General features: G+C 38.6%; 1 pseudogene; it reads right to left on the bottom strand.

Moving 5' to 3' along the window:
• Positions 1 to 983: 983 nt before the first annotated feature.
• LOC140150481 (dynein beta chain, ciliary-like) overlaps positions 984 to 18,871 on the bottom strand; it is a 111,523-nt pseudogene continuing 93,635 nt past the window's right edge.

Raw genomic sequence — 18,871 nt, 5'->3', positions numbered from 1 at the left:
GGAAATTTCAATCTCTTAAAAACATTCATTACAACTTCAACATCACATATTTTAAATGGGACAGTACCCTAATTTACAGGGGTATCACTTGCGACTTTAAAAACAGCTGTGAGTTAACCTCTTTACATTATAACATGAAATATCATTTGCAATGCTATACTGATTATATAGTCCCGAGTCTTATGAACAGAAAACGTGTTCTTCTCTTGTGCAATTTTCCCGCTTACTGTAAATATAAACTTTGAATTTATATTGCAATTTTAACATTAATTTGCATAATATTAACAAGAGTGACCATGGATTGTGAATATAATATAGGCCTATACATTTACAGGTATTGTGAAGGAATATAACAATTTTGTATTCTTAATTTTATTTGACATTAAGACAAAGTTTAAATCTATTAATTTGTTGACGGCAAAGTAATTCTAGCACAATTACGACAATATGATACAAGATATATCACAAATGGTAAATAATTAAAATCTACACCAAGATCATTAGAATCTTGAGGCTCATAAAGCTAATAAATATATGGCTAAGATAAGGCACGCAGCAAATCATGTTAAACTTGATAGTATGAAAGACCAATAGCTACCATTGTTTCATTAATTTTCTTATTTCATGCATTCTACATTTTGCCTGAGGTGAGCAAAGGGCCTATCTGCTTTTAGCCTTTCATTGCAGATATTCTTTCTTAATCCCCTTGAATAATATTAAATTGCAATTTGCAAATTGACCATTTTTGCATTTCCCAGAATTTCTAGATTTTCGCTACATTATCGCTGAGTGTTTACTTTTTATGAGTTAGAGTTACATTTTAGAGTTGGATTTAGAGTTCGAGTTGCATTTTAGAGTTAGAGTTGTACTTCAAGTTCGATTTTAGAGTTTTGATTTAGAAATTGAGTTGCATTTTAGAGTTAGAGTTGTACTTTGAGTTCAATTTAGAGTTAGAGTTGCATTTTAGAGTTAGAGCTAGTTTGATTTAGAAAGAGAGTTGCATTTTAGAGTTAGAGTTACAAGTTGCCAGTGGCAATTTAGACTTAAAGTAGTACATTTAACAGTTACGTTAAACAATGTTCAGGGTCAACTCTGTGCAACATCGTCATGCATATACTCGACTAGTATGATGTCTACGTTTGGATTTCTTTTGAAAAGGATTTCAGGAAATACTTAAAATGGTCAATTAATAAAACTATGAACAAGTAAGCTGCATCAATAATTTTAAAACATCACTCTCCTTTCCAATAAACCACTCCAGTTAATAATTATTGTGACACCCTCAATTCTATCTACACCTGCAGTAGTAACCCAACACCTGCCAGAGTCCACTTAGCAGGTTTTTCTTTTGTCTTCAAATTAAAGGTCCACACAAATGTTGGACCACGCTGCTTTGTCTTATACACTGGACAATTATACACATTACGCACATCGGCCTTGTCGACCGGAATGGCCCGAATGAATACAACAGGCATAATTGGCGCAAGTTCTTTCAGTCGGGAATCGCCTATCAAACCGGTCTGCGTGTCCCAACGAGCACCTTCCATGTACAGACTGTTGATGTACGCGCCTTCACGAGGTGGACTGCCGAAGTCCTCTTTGTTCTTTTTGGTGACGTCACATTGCAGACACATTTTATCCAATGGCCATTCATTCTTACGGGCCATGGACTGCATAATGGCGGTAAGGAAACTCTGAGGATTGAAGAAACCACCTAACCAGACAGAATTTGGCATGGCAAAATCAGCTGTCCAACTTTCAAGTTCCTTGATACGATTGAGTAAATCACCATACCATGTGGCCAATGGGTAGAGACTAGGATAGGCACGTTTAGTCCAGGATTCAGGCACTTGATTCAAAAACAGTGCATTGCCCAATTCTTCCATGTCGGTAGTGATAGTCAACTCGCCCTGTTAGAGAAATATAGAAAATTGTTACAATAGAGTTAGTATGCAAAACAGTTCATTAAAAGTTACAACATTTCAAGATATGTTACCAGAGGGCTCTTCGGCAATTCTGAAGCCCCGCAGTTTGGGATCATCATCCAGTTCTTAGCTTCACTTTGTGTACAATGCAAATAATTGTAGCTCTTTAGCTCATATTTGAAAAATTTTGCCAAAAAATAAGTTCTCACTTCCCAACGTTTGATTGCGTAATTCTTGCTGGACACTTAATGTACGCCAATTATTTTAGAAGGAATATCGCTTCCTAGTTTAATCCTAATCTGGAGGGAAGGCAAGAGGTTTGATTATGTAATTACTTGCTGGACGCTGAAGAATGCCAATTATTTTAGAGAGGATATTGCTTTCTATTTTAATCCTAATCTGGAGGGGAGGCAAGAGGTTTGATTATGTAATTACTTGCTGGACGCTGAAGAATGCCAATTATTTTAGAGAGGATATTGCTTTCTATTTTAATCCTAATCTGGAGGGGAGGCAGGAGGTGGAGGCAGATATTCTCAAGTCTTAATTGCCCACCCAACATACCTTAAGACCTAGATCCAATTCCTTGAGAGATCTTCTTAGCTCTGATGACAACATATTCATACGTTCACATTCCTGGAATGCTACCACTACATAAGGTGTCCTGTCTTGTGGCTCTACCTTAGCCATTATTTCTATCATGTTGAATTCGTCAGGTAACTTCTCAAGAAATTCATCCAGTATACCTTTGAGCTGCAAAACAAAATCAGAATAGCATTTACAAATCGTTAATTTTGCCAACAAATAATTCACTGTTATATTTGGTATTTTGGTACAGTGTAACCCACTGCATTGAAGCTTACATGGATCATAATACAATGGACACATACAGTGTTTACCAAGGAAATTCAGGACTTGCCGACACCACAACCCTATTTATCATGCAAAAAGAACTGGGTCACACAATATTATGCACCTTGTTCTTCAACTTAGGCAATAAGAGGCAAATTTGTTTGATCTTTTGATCGACAAGCGATGCTTGGTGGATCCTTTTAGTTGATGAAATATCAACTGAGTGTGATATACATGTATTGGTATGACTCTCTATACACGGGATCAGTGGCTTAATGTCCCCTCTGAAGGAGGGAGTACTTTCATGGTTTGTTTACCTAATTCTAAATGAACCAAGGGGAGAGTATCTAATATACTGTACTGATGTTGTCAATTGAATTCAAACTTTTTTCCAAGTCAATACCCCAGCAAGTTTTCCACCGCTGGGGATCAAACCAGGGACCTCATATAGGATAAACTACTGTAAAAGTGACAATTTGTAGTGAGAGACACATTTTTGCGAATGTTATTTTCGCGATTGCCCAGTCCTCCCCTATACTTGTAATACATTATTGCATATATTCGCGAGGTATTGTTTTCGCAGTTGGAGCTCTAATCGAGAAATTCGCGAAAATAAAACCCTCGCAAACATTTCCACTTATACAGTAACAGGTCCCCACTAGCTGAGTAAACAGGAGCAGTTAGTAAACGAACACTGTTAGAAAACAGGGAAAATGGTAATCATGGCAGTTGGTATTAATTTTACCAGCTCAATTACACAGTTGATATGTTACCATTGTTGCCTCTACTTCATAAAAAGATTTCCTTTGCAACAAAGCTGAGTTTTTAATGATTTTGATGGTGAGCCAGGTTTGTAAAACCCAAACAAATCAAAATATAACACCTTAACATTGATACGTAACAGAACAACTGCTCAACTAGTGGAAAGAAAGGGAGAACACAAAATAAAACCTAAACAAATCCAACAACTATTATCACAGACAGAATTAAAAAGACTAGTTTTGCGTCTGACGTCAGAGCAAAGGTGCAACATGATTGGTTACTGATCTGCGCAGTACAGCATTTTCGGTGTAGTTGACAGGATGATATATGCAAACAAGTCTTTTTAATTCAGTCTTGAATTATAAACATGCTCCTACCTTCTCCTCCCTACTAGCCCCACCAGCAGCTCCAGCACCGGTATCTCTTGGTTGCATTTCCAATACAGTCTTAAATAGATTATCTGATGTCGTGGTAAGGAAATCAATCTCAGCATTGGGATGTAGACCGTAGAGATATGGGCTTTCTGGTGGCAGCATTTCATCTATGTATGTGTGGTAACCCTTATAGTCAGAATTTGGTGGTACTACGAAACCTGGTGCCAGGTAGACTTCTCCATCCAGCTGAAAATGGTGAAAAATAATACACATGAATGTTATGGGAAAAATTTAAGGCAAAGCATCACAAAATAATATTTCCATTTATAATGTTCATTTTGTAACTCATCAAAATACCAGCAACAAGCAAACATTTTCTTAAACAAGAAAAATAAATGGAATGGAAACATCTAGGAATGGCTGGGGCTCAAACCTGGGACCTCAGTGGCGCAAAGTGATGATAGAACCACTACACTGAACCACCCCCCTCCCCCATCCCCCTCCTAACCCATTGCTTGACAAACAGAGTTAGCACACTCACCATATCAGGTTGCATGTATTCTTCCAAGTAAGTCCTACATAGACGTCTATCCCAGTCATCAGTGATATGACCCCCGTACATAATCTCACCAAACAGGTAACGGAGATCTTCCCATGGCACCTTGGAGTTGGCCTCAAGATAGTTATACAACACATTGCAAGAGATGGTCAAATCACCGGTATTGAATGGATACACACGGTTCCATCCTTGAGGACCAAACTTGCGTCTCTCGGCCACCACGGCATGGAAATAGCACAGGGAGAAGAGGATGGCTTTGAATTCAGCTTCACGGGCGCACATCTCAAGTGTGTCTTGGTCAAAGTTGTTAAATGCCTTGTGCAGATTAGCAAACATACCTGTGAAAAGATAATAACAGTAACCATAATTACGTTTGAAACTAGCGGTAGCCTGTTTTTCACGATTCGTAAATGATATAATTGATCAGGGTTTAGCTAGCCACCCGTCCACCCATCACTTTAGACAGGCAGCTCCCTCCCAGGAAAGGCAAAATTGATGTCTTTGATAGGTGCAAAATTCTAAAAATAATGAAATTGTGTGAACTCAAAACAAGAGCAGACTAATAAATCAAGGATATAGCAATAGCTATTTGAATTGACTGAATCCCCATGTCAAATCTTAGCTAAGACCCTATTCTCAATGCTCACATCATGAGATATGTGAACTAACCTCTATAGTGGTGATAATTCTTTAATAAGTTCTGTGAACTCAAAACAATACCATACTAATAAATCAAGGATATAGCAATAGCTATTTGAACTGACTGAACCACAAGAAGGTGAAGACATCTTGTTTATGTTTTCAAGGTTAAATTTTGGACAGGCAGTACTGATGAAAATGAAAGGCATTTGTCAAATCATCCCTAAGACCCTGTAATTGATGACTTTTGTGGCGGTATGTAAATGGAGCGATTGAAAAAAAATGCCCTGATATCAGGGGTGTCTATTGTTCCAGAAAATCTAAATTGTTCCCTCACCCTACCGCGGTGTGTCACAACCTTCCGCAGATCCTTCCCCAACTGGAATCCCACAAAAAAGGACCCAAAAGGAAAAATTGCATGCTGCTTACTATCTATATGTACTTTTCCTTATTTTTCTTGTTCCCTCCCTTCCCTTACTGAAAATAGGTGAGTATTTTTTATGCCAAAGTCCCCTTTCCTTACCAGTTGGAGGTTCATTTGTGATCTTGATAGAAGACTCTAGGATACCCTGTGGAATTATGTGATTCTCAGGAGTGCCAGCAGGCTCAGCACTCATATACACGCGGTAGTCGTCATGGCTGCCTATACCAGTTGATTCAAGCTTCTTCTCTAGTGTACCCAACCATTTGGCCACCAAGTGAATGTTCTGGATGGAGGAAAAGAGAGAGATGTGGTGTTAACATCTTGGTCCAACATAACTTACCCAGTAAAATTCATGTACCTTGCAGACTAACTTCCTGCCAGTGATATGGCTAGCCTTCAATTTAGAGCTGGTTGATATCGTCGTTGGGCAGGAAAAACCTCTTATGTGCTTGTGGCCCCTGAACATGTTTAAAACAAATCTGCTAACAGGTTACATAGGAGGTTTTGCTTTAAACATGTTCAGGGGCCAATGACACATAGGAGGGGTTTCCTGCCCAACAATGATATAATTTGTAGCTGTTTGAGAAGTAAAATGGGCTATTCCATTGAAATCCATACACCCCCTATGGAGGATATGACCTTCATCTTCCACACAGGGAGTGTAGATTTCAAATGGAGCCTCCCTTTCATCAGGTAACCCCATTTAAAATTTACACTCCCTGTGTGGGAGGTTAAGGTCATGTCTTCTATAGGGGGTGAATGGGTTTCAACTGGAATAACCCAATGTAGAATTCCAGTCAGCAAAACTTACGTACGACTGTTCTCGACAACCTACACCAAAATTTTGACACATAATGTATATTGTTGTTCAACTCATTTTCTTTGTGACTAGCTTGCTACTACAATACTGTCAGAATGGGCAACTTCTTAAGCATACTCAAGGAGCTAGCACTCATCAAACTAAGCTAGCGATTAAGGATGGTTTCAAAACCCAACCGTCAGTTAACTACCATCACACTGGCAGAACCTATGGTTTATCACATTCTATTGTTCACAGAAACCAGGCCCAATTGCCAATTCTAAAAAGAGTGTAAAAAACAAGAACTATTACTATTCTTATAGGATAAGTAATTACCTGTAGAATGACCCAGTGTCCTTCCTTAGCAGCTAAATCCATACTCTGCTCAGCCACAATCTCTTGACCTTGTCCCAGAGACACATTGTGGAAATTCTTGTCGTCAAAAGTGAAGCCTAATTTCTTTCCTAGAGCCTCTACATCCTTGAGTGGATCCACACCAGGAGACAGGATGAAGAACACAGGAGTAGCAGGACCAGTTTCCTCAAATGATTTGGCAAATGGTATAGATCCACCTTCTACATACTTGTTGCCCATGTTCTCCTCAATGAATGCCCTATTGAAACAAAAACATTACCAGACAACATCAGTGAGAAGATGTTGTAACAAAGTTACGGGAGGCGAGAGAATGATAAAGACGCCATTTTTGATGGTGGGGACTATTTGGTAGGGGTCCCGCTTATCTCGTTGTTTTATGTGCATGTAGAAAGAGGGCTCTGGTTCTACACTGCCTAAAGCCCCTGAAAGGGGTCAAACAAGCAGGTTGGTGCTATACTGCTGTTCTTAGTTGTTGGTTGCTTATTTGTCTTCTTTGTAGTTGCGTGATACTTCTTCGAATTTTTTCTTATCTGTAATTTGTGTTTTGGAGAGGGGTTTGCTGATAGGAGCATTTTGAGTGGGACAATCCAAAAATCCCCCATAAAGCAGGTGAAAAGTACTAATCCCCACAATTTGTGGATGAATTTCTCACTCAACTTTTTAAGAAAGCATATACCGGGGTGAAAGAGGGGATATGTCAAATAGGGGCGCTCTATCGAATAGTGGCATCAAAACATTCTAGGACCTATGGGTAGCGTGTTCTGGAGACCAAATTTGTGCAAATTCTGGCCATGTCCCTACTATTACAGTTTGGGGAGGGAGGGAGAGAGAGAGAGGGACATAGTTAGCAATGTGTGTAGGGGTACAATTTGTTTGGGGATGTGTAAATACCAACAAACAAGGATACACACATCAGAAATCTGTGTGTAACAGCGGATAAACAAGAGCAACAGATGTCCACAGATCTTGGACAGTGTTACTAGATTAAAAATGGCAAGAAAATATATTATAAACAACAACCACATTTGGTGGTGTTAGCCAGTGTGCGTGAAATTTATTTGGTTATTAACTGGTACTCACGTCACGGCATACGTCATTCTGTCGGGTCTCAATGCTCTCATCATACACAGCTTTTGAAGTGAAGTTTTATTCTTCCATTCCTGAGGGAATTTCTCCTTTTCTGGACATTCACTTTCAACAAACTTCTTCCATCGTTTGGACGAGCCCTCCACATCACGATCTAGATTACGGAATTCCTCCATGGCAGCTAAGGACTGGTAACAAAAACAAATTTTGTGCCATTTTATTTTACAAACAGAACAAAATAACAGAATGAAATCTATTCTAAAGGAAAAAAAAGAAAGAGAAAGATAACTGAGGACCATGGGTTTTGATTAATCTATGCATTAAATATATTTTATTTATTTATTTAATTATTTATTCTTTCTTTAACCAGGGTAGCCCCTTCAGTAACTGGTACTGATCTACAAGGGGCCCTGAGTGACAATTTACAACATACAATATAATAGATAGTGAGTGGGAGGAATGTGACACTTACCTTAATAGCACCCCAAGAAAAGTTGGGAATAAAATCAACAGGACTGGTGACGTTGGGCTGAGACGGGAAGCGTAGCAAGAAATCCAACTCGATAGGGTTTATCTCTTTCTTCATTAACATCACCTGATTAGGAGAAAGAAACCAGATGAGAAAGTTAACTCGTATGTGACCTAAAAAAATAGTTTGATTGGTTTTACCAAGGACTCTTGTTTAAATTCCTGAGGGATTGGATATTGGACTTACATATAGGGGACAAAGTTTAAGATACATGCACATATAATGGGGGGCTTTGGGGGAGCAAGCCACTCCTTCCGGTAAAAGCACAGGGAAGGGGCGGCAGAAGAAGAAGGGTCGGCAAAAAGGATTATCAAAGAAAAAAAGGGTGAAAAAATTGTTTAAAAATTATACCCCCACAAAATTGTTTTTAGGTTGCTAGTGCCTATTATTAACCTTTTTTTGGCTCTTCACTTTTTATAAACGATCACAAAAAAAATTGGAGCAACCTTTTGGGGCTATTGAAGGGGCGGCAAAATTCACCTTTTCTCCAGCCCCTCAGTAGGAGTGGCCTGATTATGCCACTGAGGTATATATAAAAAAAGCGCAATGATTTATAGTGGGCTATGCACAGGCACAACGCCTAGACGTTGTTGGTCCACAAGCCTCAGCACTCTTTACCGGTTGTTGCTGACCACTATGGCCCCACATCATTCCATAAACCATTTAACAACAACTAGGGACTTTGCTACTTAGAGGCACACACCCTAGGCATTCCACAATTGACCTTTGCAACCAGGATCAGCTCCCCGAGTTACAATGAGACAATTAGCAGGAAGTTCCTTGTCCAAGGGAATTTCAAGCTTACTCAATCTTTCCACGAGAGTGTACTAAACCAATGCCAGGGTTCGAACCTGCAATCTTTGGCACCATAGTCAAACACCTTATCGGTTGAGCTAACTTGACTGCTATAAAGGAAAAATGGCCAAGAAGAAATGACTTCACACCAAAATATTCTACATTTTGATTCTACATCTCTTGGTTCTGTCTACCATGAAAATATTGCCACATATACTGCGCAATAAACAGCATTTCATTTTTTTATTTGAGAAAAAAAAAGATATTTTTCAAAAGATTTTTGATGCAATATGAAATCAATAAATCCTATAAAAATCAATCTATAATTTTCCTAAAACTACAGTTTGCACACTCTGAAGTACAAAGTGACAACACACCCGTATGCGGCACGTTAACAGTGCGTAGTGCTGCGTCTCTGCTGCAGGTATGCGTGCCTTCAAAGTCGGCACAATGTGTGCGTCCGCGTCTGTACTTTGTACTTCAGAGTAGACTAACTGTATGTCTAACCTACTCTGCACTGATTTGAGATTCGATTTTGACTGCTTATCAACTTACCTGTATGGCCACTTGTGTAGTAAAGATGAGTTTGTCCACCTCAAAGAGGCCCCTTGTGGTATAGATAAAGACTGAGTATGTGATGAAGTCGATTAGATTGACTACTAACCTGTATAGCCACTTGTGTAGTAAAGATGAGTTTGTCCACCTCAAAGAGGCCCCTTGTGGTATAGATAAAGACTGAGTATGTGATGAAGTCAATTAGATTGACTACTAACCTGTATAGCCACTTGTGTAGTAAAGATGAGTTTGTCCACCTCAAAGAGGCCCCTTGTGGTATAGATAAAGACTGAGTAGGTGATAAAGTCAATTAGATTGACTACTAACCTGTATAGCCACTTGTGTAGTAAAGATGAGTTTGTCCACCTCAAAGAGGCCCCTTGTGGTATAGATAAAGACTGAGTAGGTGATAAAGTCAATTAGATTGACTACTTACCTGTATAGCCACTTGTGTAGTAAAGATGAGTTTGTCCACCTCAAAGAGGCCCCTTGTGGTATAGATAAAGACTGAGTAGGTGATAAAGTCAATTAGATTGACTACTAACCTGTATAGCCACTTGTGTAGTAAAGATGAGTTTGTCCACCTCAAAGAGGCCCCTTGTGGTATAGATAAAGACTGAGTAGGTGATAAAGTCAATTAGATTGACTACTAACCTGTATAGCCACTTGTGTAGTAAAGATGAGTTTGTCCACCTCAAAGAGGCCCCTTGTGGTATAGATAAAGACTGAGTAGGTGATAAAGTCAATTAGATTGACTACTAACCTGTATAGCCACTTGTGTAGTAAAGATGAGTTTGTCCACCTCAAAGAGGCCCCTTGTGGTATAGATAAAGACTGAGTATGCGATGAAGTCGATTAGATTGACTACTAACCTGTATAGCCACTTGTGTAGTAAAGATGAGTTTGTCCACCTCAAAGAGGCCCCTTGTGGTATAGATAAAGACTGAGTAGGTGATAAAGTCGATTAGATTGACTACTAACCTGTATAGCCACTTGTGTAGTAAAGATGAGTTTGTCCACCTCAAAGAGGCCCCTTGTGGTATAGATAAAGACTGAGTATGTGATGAAGTCAATTAGATTGACTACTAACCTGTATAGCCACTTGTGTAGTAAAGATGAGTTTGTCCACCTCAAAGAGGCCCCTTGTGGTATAGATAAAGACTGAGTAGGTGATAAAGTCTATTAGATTGACTACTTACCTGTATAGCCACTTGTGTAGTAAAGATGAGTTTGTCCACCTCAAAGAGGCCCCTTGTGGTATAGATAAAGACTGAGTATGTGATGAAGTCGATTAGATTGACTACTAACCTGAAAAGCCACTTGTGTAGTAAAGATGAGTTTGTCCCCTCAAAGAGGCCCCTTGTGGTATAGATAAAGACTGAGTAGGTGATAAAGTCAATTAGATTGACTACTAACCTGTATAGCCACTTGTGTAGTAAAGATGAGTTTGTCCACCTCAAAGAGGCCCCTTGTGGTATAGATAAAGACTGAGTAGGTGATAAAGTCAATTAGATTGACTACTTACCTGTATAGCCACTTGTGTAGTAAAGATGAGTTTGTCCACCTCAAAGAAGCCCCTTGTGGTATAGATAAAGACTGAGTAGGTGATAAAGTCGATTAGATTGACTACTAACCTGTATAGCCACTTGTGTAGTAAAGATGAGTTTGTCCACCTCAAAGAGGCCCCTTGTGGTATAGATAAAGACTGAGTAGGTGATAAAGTCAATTAGATTGACTACTAACCTGTATAGCCACTTGTGTAGTAAAGATGAGTTTGTCCACCTCAAAGAGGCCCCTTGTGGTATAGATAAAGACTGAGTATGTGATGAAGTCAATTAGATTGACTACTAACCTGTATAGCCACTTGTGTAGTAAAGATGAGTTTGTCCACCTCAAAGAGGCCCCTTGTGGTATAGATAAAGACTGAGTAGGTGATAAAGTCGATTAGATTGACTACTAACCTGTATAGCCACTTGTGTAGTAAAGATGAGTTTGTCCACCTCAAAGAGGCCCCTTGTGGTATAGATAAAGACTGAGTAGGTGATAAAGTCGATTAGATTGACTACTAACCTGTATAGCCACTTGTGTAGTAAAGATGAGTTTGTCCACCTCAAAGAGGCCCCTTGTGGTATAGATAAAGACTGAGTAGGTGATAAAGTCGATTAGATTGACTACTAACCTGTATAGCCACTTGTGTAGTAAAGATGAGTTTGTCCACCTCAAAGAGGCCCCTTGTGGTATAGATAAAGACTGAGTAGGTGATAAAGTCAATTAGATTGACTACTAACCTGTATAGCCACTTGTGTAGTAAAGATGAGTTTGTCCACCTCAAAGAGGCCCCTTGTGGTATAGATAAAGACTGAGTATGTGATGAAGTCGATTAGATCGACTACTAACCTGTATAGCCACTTGTGTAGTAAAGATGAGTTTGTCCACCTCAAAGAGGCCCCTTGTGGTATAGATAAAGACTGAGTAGGTGATAAAGTCGATTAGATTGACTACTAACCTGTATAGCCACTTGTGTAGTAAAGATGAGTTTGTCCACCTCAAAGAGGCCCCTTGTGGTATAGATAAAGACTGAGTAGGTGATAAAGTCAATTAGATTGACTACTAACCTGTATAGCCACTTGTGTAGTAAAGATGAGTTTGTCCACCTCAAAGAAGCCCCTTGTGGTATAGATAAAGACTGAGTAGGTGATAAAGTCGATTAGATTGACTACTAACCTGTATAGCCACTTGTGTAGTAAAGATGAGTTTGTCCACCTCAAAGAGGCCCCTTGTGGTATAGATAAAGACTGAGTAGGTGATAAAGTCGATTAGATTGGCTACTAACCTGTATAGCCACTTGTGTAGTAAAGATGAGTTTGTCCACCTCAAAGAGGCCCCTTGTGGTATAGATAAAGACTGAGTAGGTGATGAAGTCGATTAGATTGGCTACTCGCTCCTTGATGTCTTCTGCAGGCTCGGCTTTCGCTATGGCTTTGGCAAACACCACATTGAATGCCTATAGAATAAGATTAATATGAAAAAAAGAAGTTGGTGTCCATATTATTGACAATTTTACCTATGGTATGGTATAAGGGCACATTGTGGCCTACGAGCAGGCTCTTACTCACAATCGGAGGGTTGCGGGTGGTGCTATCGCGTTGTGCCCTTAAACAAGGCTCATAACCTCTTATTGTCTCGCTCCACCCAGGTGTTTATCAATGGGTACTGGCAGCCAGTACACCGGCCATTGACCTGTAACTTTCCCAACTAGCAATCTAGTTGTAGGCCTGGCTAGCTGGTAAATTTTTAAAGCTCAAAGTATCAATTATTCAAACACATGACTATGAATGCATCGTCACTCCGTCAGAATTGATTTCACTTATGAAGCACAGAAAATAAATTTCATTTTGATTTTGCAATAAACATTTCAACTGCCGCATTGACCAGTCTAAGTTCTATCCAAATGCAAATAACATGACTATAAAGCACATCAGGCCACCAATATCAAGTTTGATATAATATTGGATGGCTGAGCATGATACCAAAACATATCGGATGAGTCATAAAAATATCGGACGAGCCAACGGCGAGTTCGATATTTGTATGACGAATCCGATATGTTATGGTATCATGCGAAATAAGACATCCAATATTATCATTATTAGGTTTTCTTAACTCCTAATAACCCTGAAAACATAATAATGAAGTTGATCGGTTATTGTGTTTACGCTACAGAGTGGATAAATGAAAATGTAGGCAAAATATGCAAATAAGCTCACAGATATTCATAAATATGCAAATAACATGACACAAAACTATACAGCACATCAGGCCACCATATCCTATCACCAGACCAAGTTTAAAGTTGATCAGTTGTTGCGTTGGAGCTGCAGAGTGGATTGATGGTTTTGTTTCCGCCCGGACAAACAAACAACTGGACAACCAAACAAAGAACCATCTGGACAATAACATAAGCCCCACACATGTGTGGGGGCCAAAAATTCACACACAATGCTACCTGAGTTAGTACGAACATAATAATATACTTTTCATTCGGGGCTATAGCAAAAACAAAAAATGTCTTATACCTCAATGGTTATGGAACAAAAGTTAACCAACCTATGTGGCAAAAAACAGTAACATTGTTTCAATAAGTTGCATGTTACAACCTTTTTCCAAGTGAGTCAAATTAAAAAGGTTAACCTCAACTATGTCAAAAAAAAGTACCTTGTTAGTGTTAAGGATGCGATACATGATTTACCGACAAGTGACTCATTTCGGAAGGCGATCATGAATTTTGAAGAAAAAAAAGTTTCCACAGGCTTCGTTGGGATTCGAACCAGCGATTCGAAACTTCCTTCGATTACGCGTCTAGCGCTTTACCGTTCGGCCACGGTGGCAGTTGAGTGGAGGAGTGTAATGATAAATTATAAATCTCATAATGCCATCTTTAGCCTTTTGTTTACTAAAAAAAGACGCGTTTTGTAAAGATAGATTAGCCGTTTTATGCATAAAGAGCACGAACGTTTTGGAAAGGTTTCAAACAAATAATAAAGACACTGATGTGATGATGAAATTGCGTAAGTCGGGAAATATCTGCGTCGCAATGTTTTGTTTTGGTTTTAGGAATTTGACCTTAAAATTTACGACTTCATGACATTATCATTCGAAATTAACAAAAGATATTTCAACAGTATATGGCATCATTCTTTCTCTAGAATGTTTTATACATGTATGTGAAATAGCTTCAACAATGGTTCGCTGCATAATGGTAAAAACAGCCTTGACCTAAAAAAGGCGAGAGGTACCATATTTACGGATTCAGGCTAAATTTAAAATTGATATAAAACGTTTATTTTTTGATCGATTACAAAAATTAATTTTTGTCATATAAAGAAATTGTGTCTGGCGTGAATTACACAACAGTTTTTATTCTTAGGGCTCTTTAACTTCTTCAAATGATTTTTTTAATGATAGAGTGAATCCCCTGGCCCTCTATAATTACGCACAAAAGATCGAGTCCCCTTAACATAGACTAACATAGCCTTCGGCCGTAGCCTTTGTCAACTTTTTCAACGACATGGTAAAAGGCTTGTAAAGACAATAAGAGGAAGAAACAAAAAATAGTAACATTCGGCTATTCCGTTTAAAATCCACATTACCCCTGTGGAAGATTTAGCTAAAATCATCCACAGAGGGAGTATAAGTTTTGAATAGAATAGACAATTGGGTAACTTCCATTTGAAATATTAGCTCCAGTTGTGGAAGATATAGGTAAAGCCATAATACAGAGGGAGTATGGATTTCAAAATGATTAACTCTAGTCAATTACATTTGAAAAACATACTACCCCTGTGGAATATATTTCAAAAATCTTCCACAGGGGTAGTGCACAGTGTCAACACCAGGTATTATAAATATTTTTTCCATACAGCTCTATACTCCGTTGAAATCAATATTCTATTATTGACACAGATAAAGAAAGTTTACATATGCATTGTGTTATAGGACTTGCACCTGGAACTTAACTGAATGGGCTAAACGTGTTCCTTTATACCTATAAAGTATAATTGTAATTCTCAAAATTAAATATATCACAATTTTTACTTTGGATTTCAAAATCTTTACTTATAAAATGCAGTAAAAGATATCCACAGCAAGCTGCAAGGCCCCGCTAATTAGTGTATTGCTTTTCAAGTTAGTGTACTGGAAACAAAACTGGTTTTACCTGAAAACAAATCGATTTTTCTTGTAATAGAAACATCATATGGGGTACTAGAGCATGCACAAATCGTAATAATGTGTAGAATATAGAAACTCTATGGTATCTCATATGATAGTCATGGTATGCTTAGCCTGAGTCGCTCGGCCTATCTCGAACAAAATCGCCATGCGTAGCTTTTGAAATAACGAGAGGATTCGCTGTACTATCACAGCAATTTTTGACACGAAGATAATAGGGATGATGACGATCTGTAGTGTAGATATTAAATGAAATAGCCCATTGTACAACCTTTTTCCATGCATTGAAAAGTTAACCTCAACCATGACAAAAAAGGTACATTATTAGTGTTGTAAATAGAAGACACACCCATGATGAAAATGTCAAGTATTTACTAACCTTGAGTGAGAACTGGTAGATAGGATTAATCTTGTTCAATTGTTAGTGTTGTAAATAGAAGACACACCCATGATGAAAATCTCAAGTATTTACTAACCTTGAGTGAGAACTGGTAGATAGGATTAATCTTGTTCAATTGTTAGTGTTGTAAATAGAAGACACACCCATGATGAAAATGTCAAGTATTTACTAACCTTGAGTGAGAACTGGTAGATAGGATTAATCTTGTTCAATTGTTAGTGTTGTAAATAGAAGACACACCCATGATGAAAATGTCAAGTATTTACTAACCTTGAGTGAGAACTGGTAGATAGGATTAATCTTGTTCAATTGTTAGTGTTGTAAATAGAAGACACACCCATGATGAAAATCTCAAGTATTTACTAACCTTGAGTGAGAACTGGTAGATAGGATTAATCTTGTTCAATTGTTAGTGTTGTAAATAGAAGACACACCCATGATGAAAATGTCAAGTATTTACTAACCTTGAGTGAGAACTGGTAGATAGGATTAATCTTGTTCAATTGTTAGTGTTGTAAATAGAAGACACACCCATGATGAAAATGTCAAGTATTTACTAACCTTGAGTGAGAACTGGTAGATAGGATTAATCTTGTTCAAGTCATTGAGAATGAAGTATAGCAATGAAGCCCTTGCTGCAGCCGCACGATACAGCTCACGTGCATCGTTGATCTTGACCTCTGTGATCTTTGCCTCTTCAACTTTGACCTCAATCTCTGCAGCAGTACGCTTGGTAGTCTCCAGGTTTTCAACCAGTGCGGTGTCTCCCAGGAAGTTGCCTTCTGCTGAAGACAGACGCGAGAGGAGGTTGTCCTCCAGTTCCTTGAGGATAATCTTGAAGTCATTTTGTTGTTTAGTCAGATCAAGCTGAAAAACAAAGACAATAAACTTAATGACAATTAGGTCTCCACACAATTAGGTCTCCAAATTCATTTACTTTGCTAACAGTAACACCACCACTTCTACACTTACCCATCATAAAATTGCAACTTTGGGTAACAAAGACATCAAAGACTATAAGAAGAAAAGTCACAGATAGGTCAAACTACACATTTTCTGAATCTGTGTGACAAGAGAAACTTTATCCCTATGTAAACTTTGACCTTGAAATTCTCAAATTGCCCAAAGATGATAATTTTACACCCCCTGAATCTTATTTGTACCGGTAAAAGAACAATAATCAGTAAAGAAACAAACTATAACTGGCAAGACCAACTAACCCCTTCCCCCCAAAAAAGGTGTTTTCTGCTGTACCCACAGACAGAATTAAAAGCAGAGAATCAGTATTCGACCGCCATTTTGATATATACATGGGGCAAAAATTGGAGGTATTTGTGTTTTGCTTGAAATGTCCCTGAAACTGATCATTGCTTGTAGGCGATACTAGTAGACGTGGTTCATGACACAACGCATTGATTGCGTCTAATGAGCAGCGCAATGTGTTAAAGTGTGCTTTTCACACAGAATTGTTTTCGTTAGTTTCCACATACCGTCAGCAAGGACCCGAAAACCCCTCCCCATAACTGACCATTCTATTGCATGCATGTGGTGGTACAGGGAGTCCTGGTTCTCCTGATTAATTCTGTGGCCGGACAACATATTAGTGTGCATGACCTAATTATTTAAAGTAATTCTTTCTGCTAAATTAGCTAGGTAATTGACATAAAAATAAATGACATCATACCTTAAGTTTCTCCAGATCAGGTCTTTCCTGTGCTACCACAGTAGCTAACAACTGATCTTCCAAACCATCTCTTGTGACAGTGAAATTGATGAGAGTGGTTTGTGCCTGCATCTCAGGTTTGTAATGAGGATTGGCCAACTTGGTGTGAAGGATAAGACGGAATTCAGGGTTGTACTCCACTTCCTTGTCACCGATCTTGATGTATCTGTGAAGGACAACATAGTAATATGGATTTTTTATTTTGATGGGGAAAATGTGTCATGGAGGCTGATTAATTTATCTTGATCCACAATCTACGAGTAAACTTGAGTGTCTAGATAATGCTCAAAATTGATTAATCCAAATGGTCCACAACCTTTCCTAACAGTTATCACGGATATTATTTCAGCATTTTGAGCAAAGTATAACCAAATTAAAATTGGATGAAAATTGTACATTGTGGCTTTAAATAGTCAAGACTTTTAAGAGGCTATGCAATAATTATCTGCCCCCTGAACAAAAAGAGGGGCAAGCAGGTCAAAAAAGGAGGCAAAAGATTTTTTGGAAGTCAAAAAAGGGGGGCCAAGAAATTCTTGGCAAACATTTATGGAGCACATTCCGGGCAAAGTTTTGTTTCCATGCTGGGGACGGCAAGCATTTTTTGGCAGGCCAATTTGAAATATGCTCAAGAGGGAGAGACAATTATTGCGCAGTTCCTAACAAATCATCTTGTACATACATTAACATGTTTCTGGTTCTTAGCGGAGAAGATTCTAATGACCAACCTGATTTTTACACACACCTCTAAAAGTACATACCCCAACCTACCAACACTTAGCATTGTGTACATAATGTATCTTGCATAAAAATGATTTTGATTTTTTGGTAAAAAGGAGCTTCTGTAGAGTTACATACCTGCCCTTTTTAATAGTATTCCTTCCCAGCACTGGGTCCAGCACAGGATCAACAGATTCCTCCATATTCTCAATCAACACAGTATCACCATTGGAGATAGCTCTTTCAATGGTATCCAAATAGCCTCTCTGTCCAATACGCACCACACACAGAGTTTCCCCATACTTGGATTTGATCCATTTTACACCTTGAAGCTGTGGATCAATCATAAGAGGCCAACGCTCACAGTTGCTGAGGATGGTGGCGTTTTCAGTTGACATGCGATCGCTCGGCAAACCTTCGTTATTCCATCCTGCTATGGTGGCATCATCAGTCAGCATGGTCAGAGGATCAAGGCCTTCTGTTGTAGGAACAGGTACCTGGCAAAAGAATAGAATAGAAATAGATGACAGATTAATACCGTCAAGGGGAAGATTACACTTCTTTACATAGATTTGTGCCTTTTTCTCTATGGGACAAATTATCATGTTCTTGTTCAAACAAACAAACAAA

Source organism: Amphiura filiformis, chromosome 4, assembly GCF_039555335.1.
Source record: "Amphiura filiformis chromosome 4, Afil_fr2py, whole genome shotgun sequence".
Classification (NCBI taxonomy): domain Eukaryota; kingdom Metazoa; phylum Echinodermata; class Ophiuroidea; order Amphilepidida; family Amphiuridae; genus Amphiura; species Amphiura filiformis.
The sequence above is the reverse complement of the archived record's forward strand: the minus strand, read 5'-3'. Positions and strand labels throughout refer to the sequence as shown.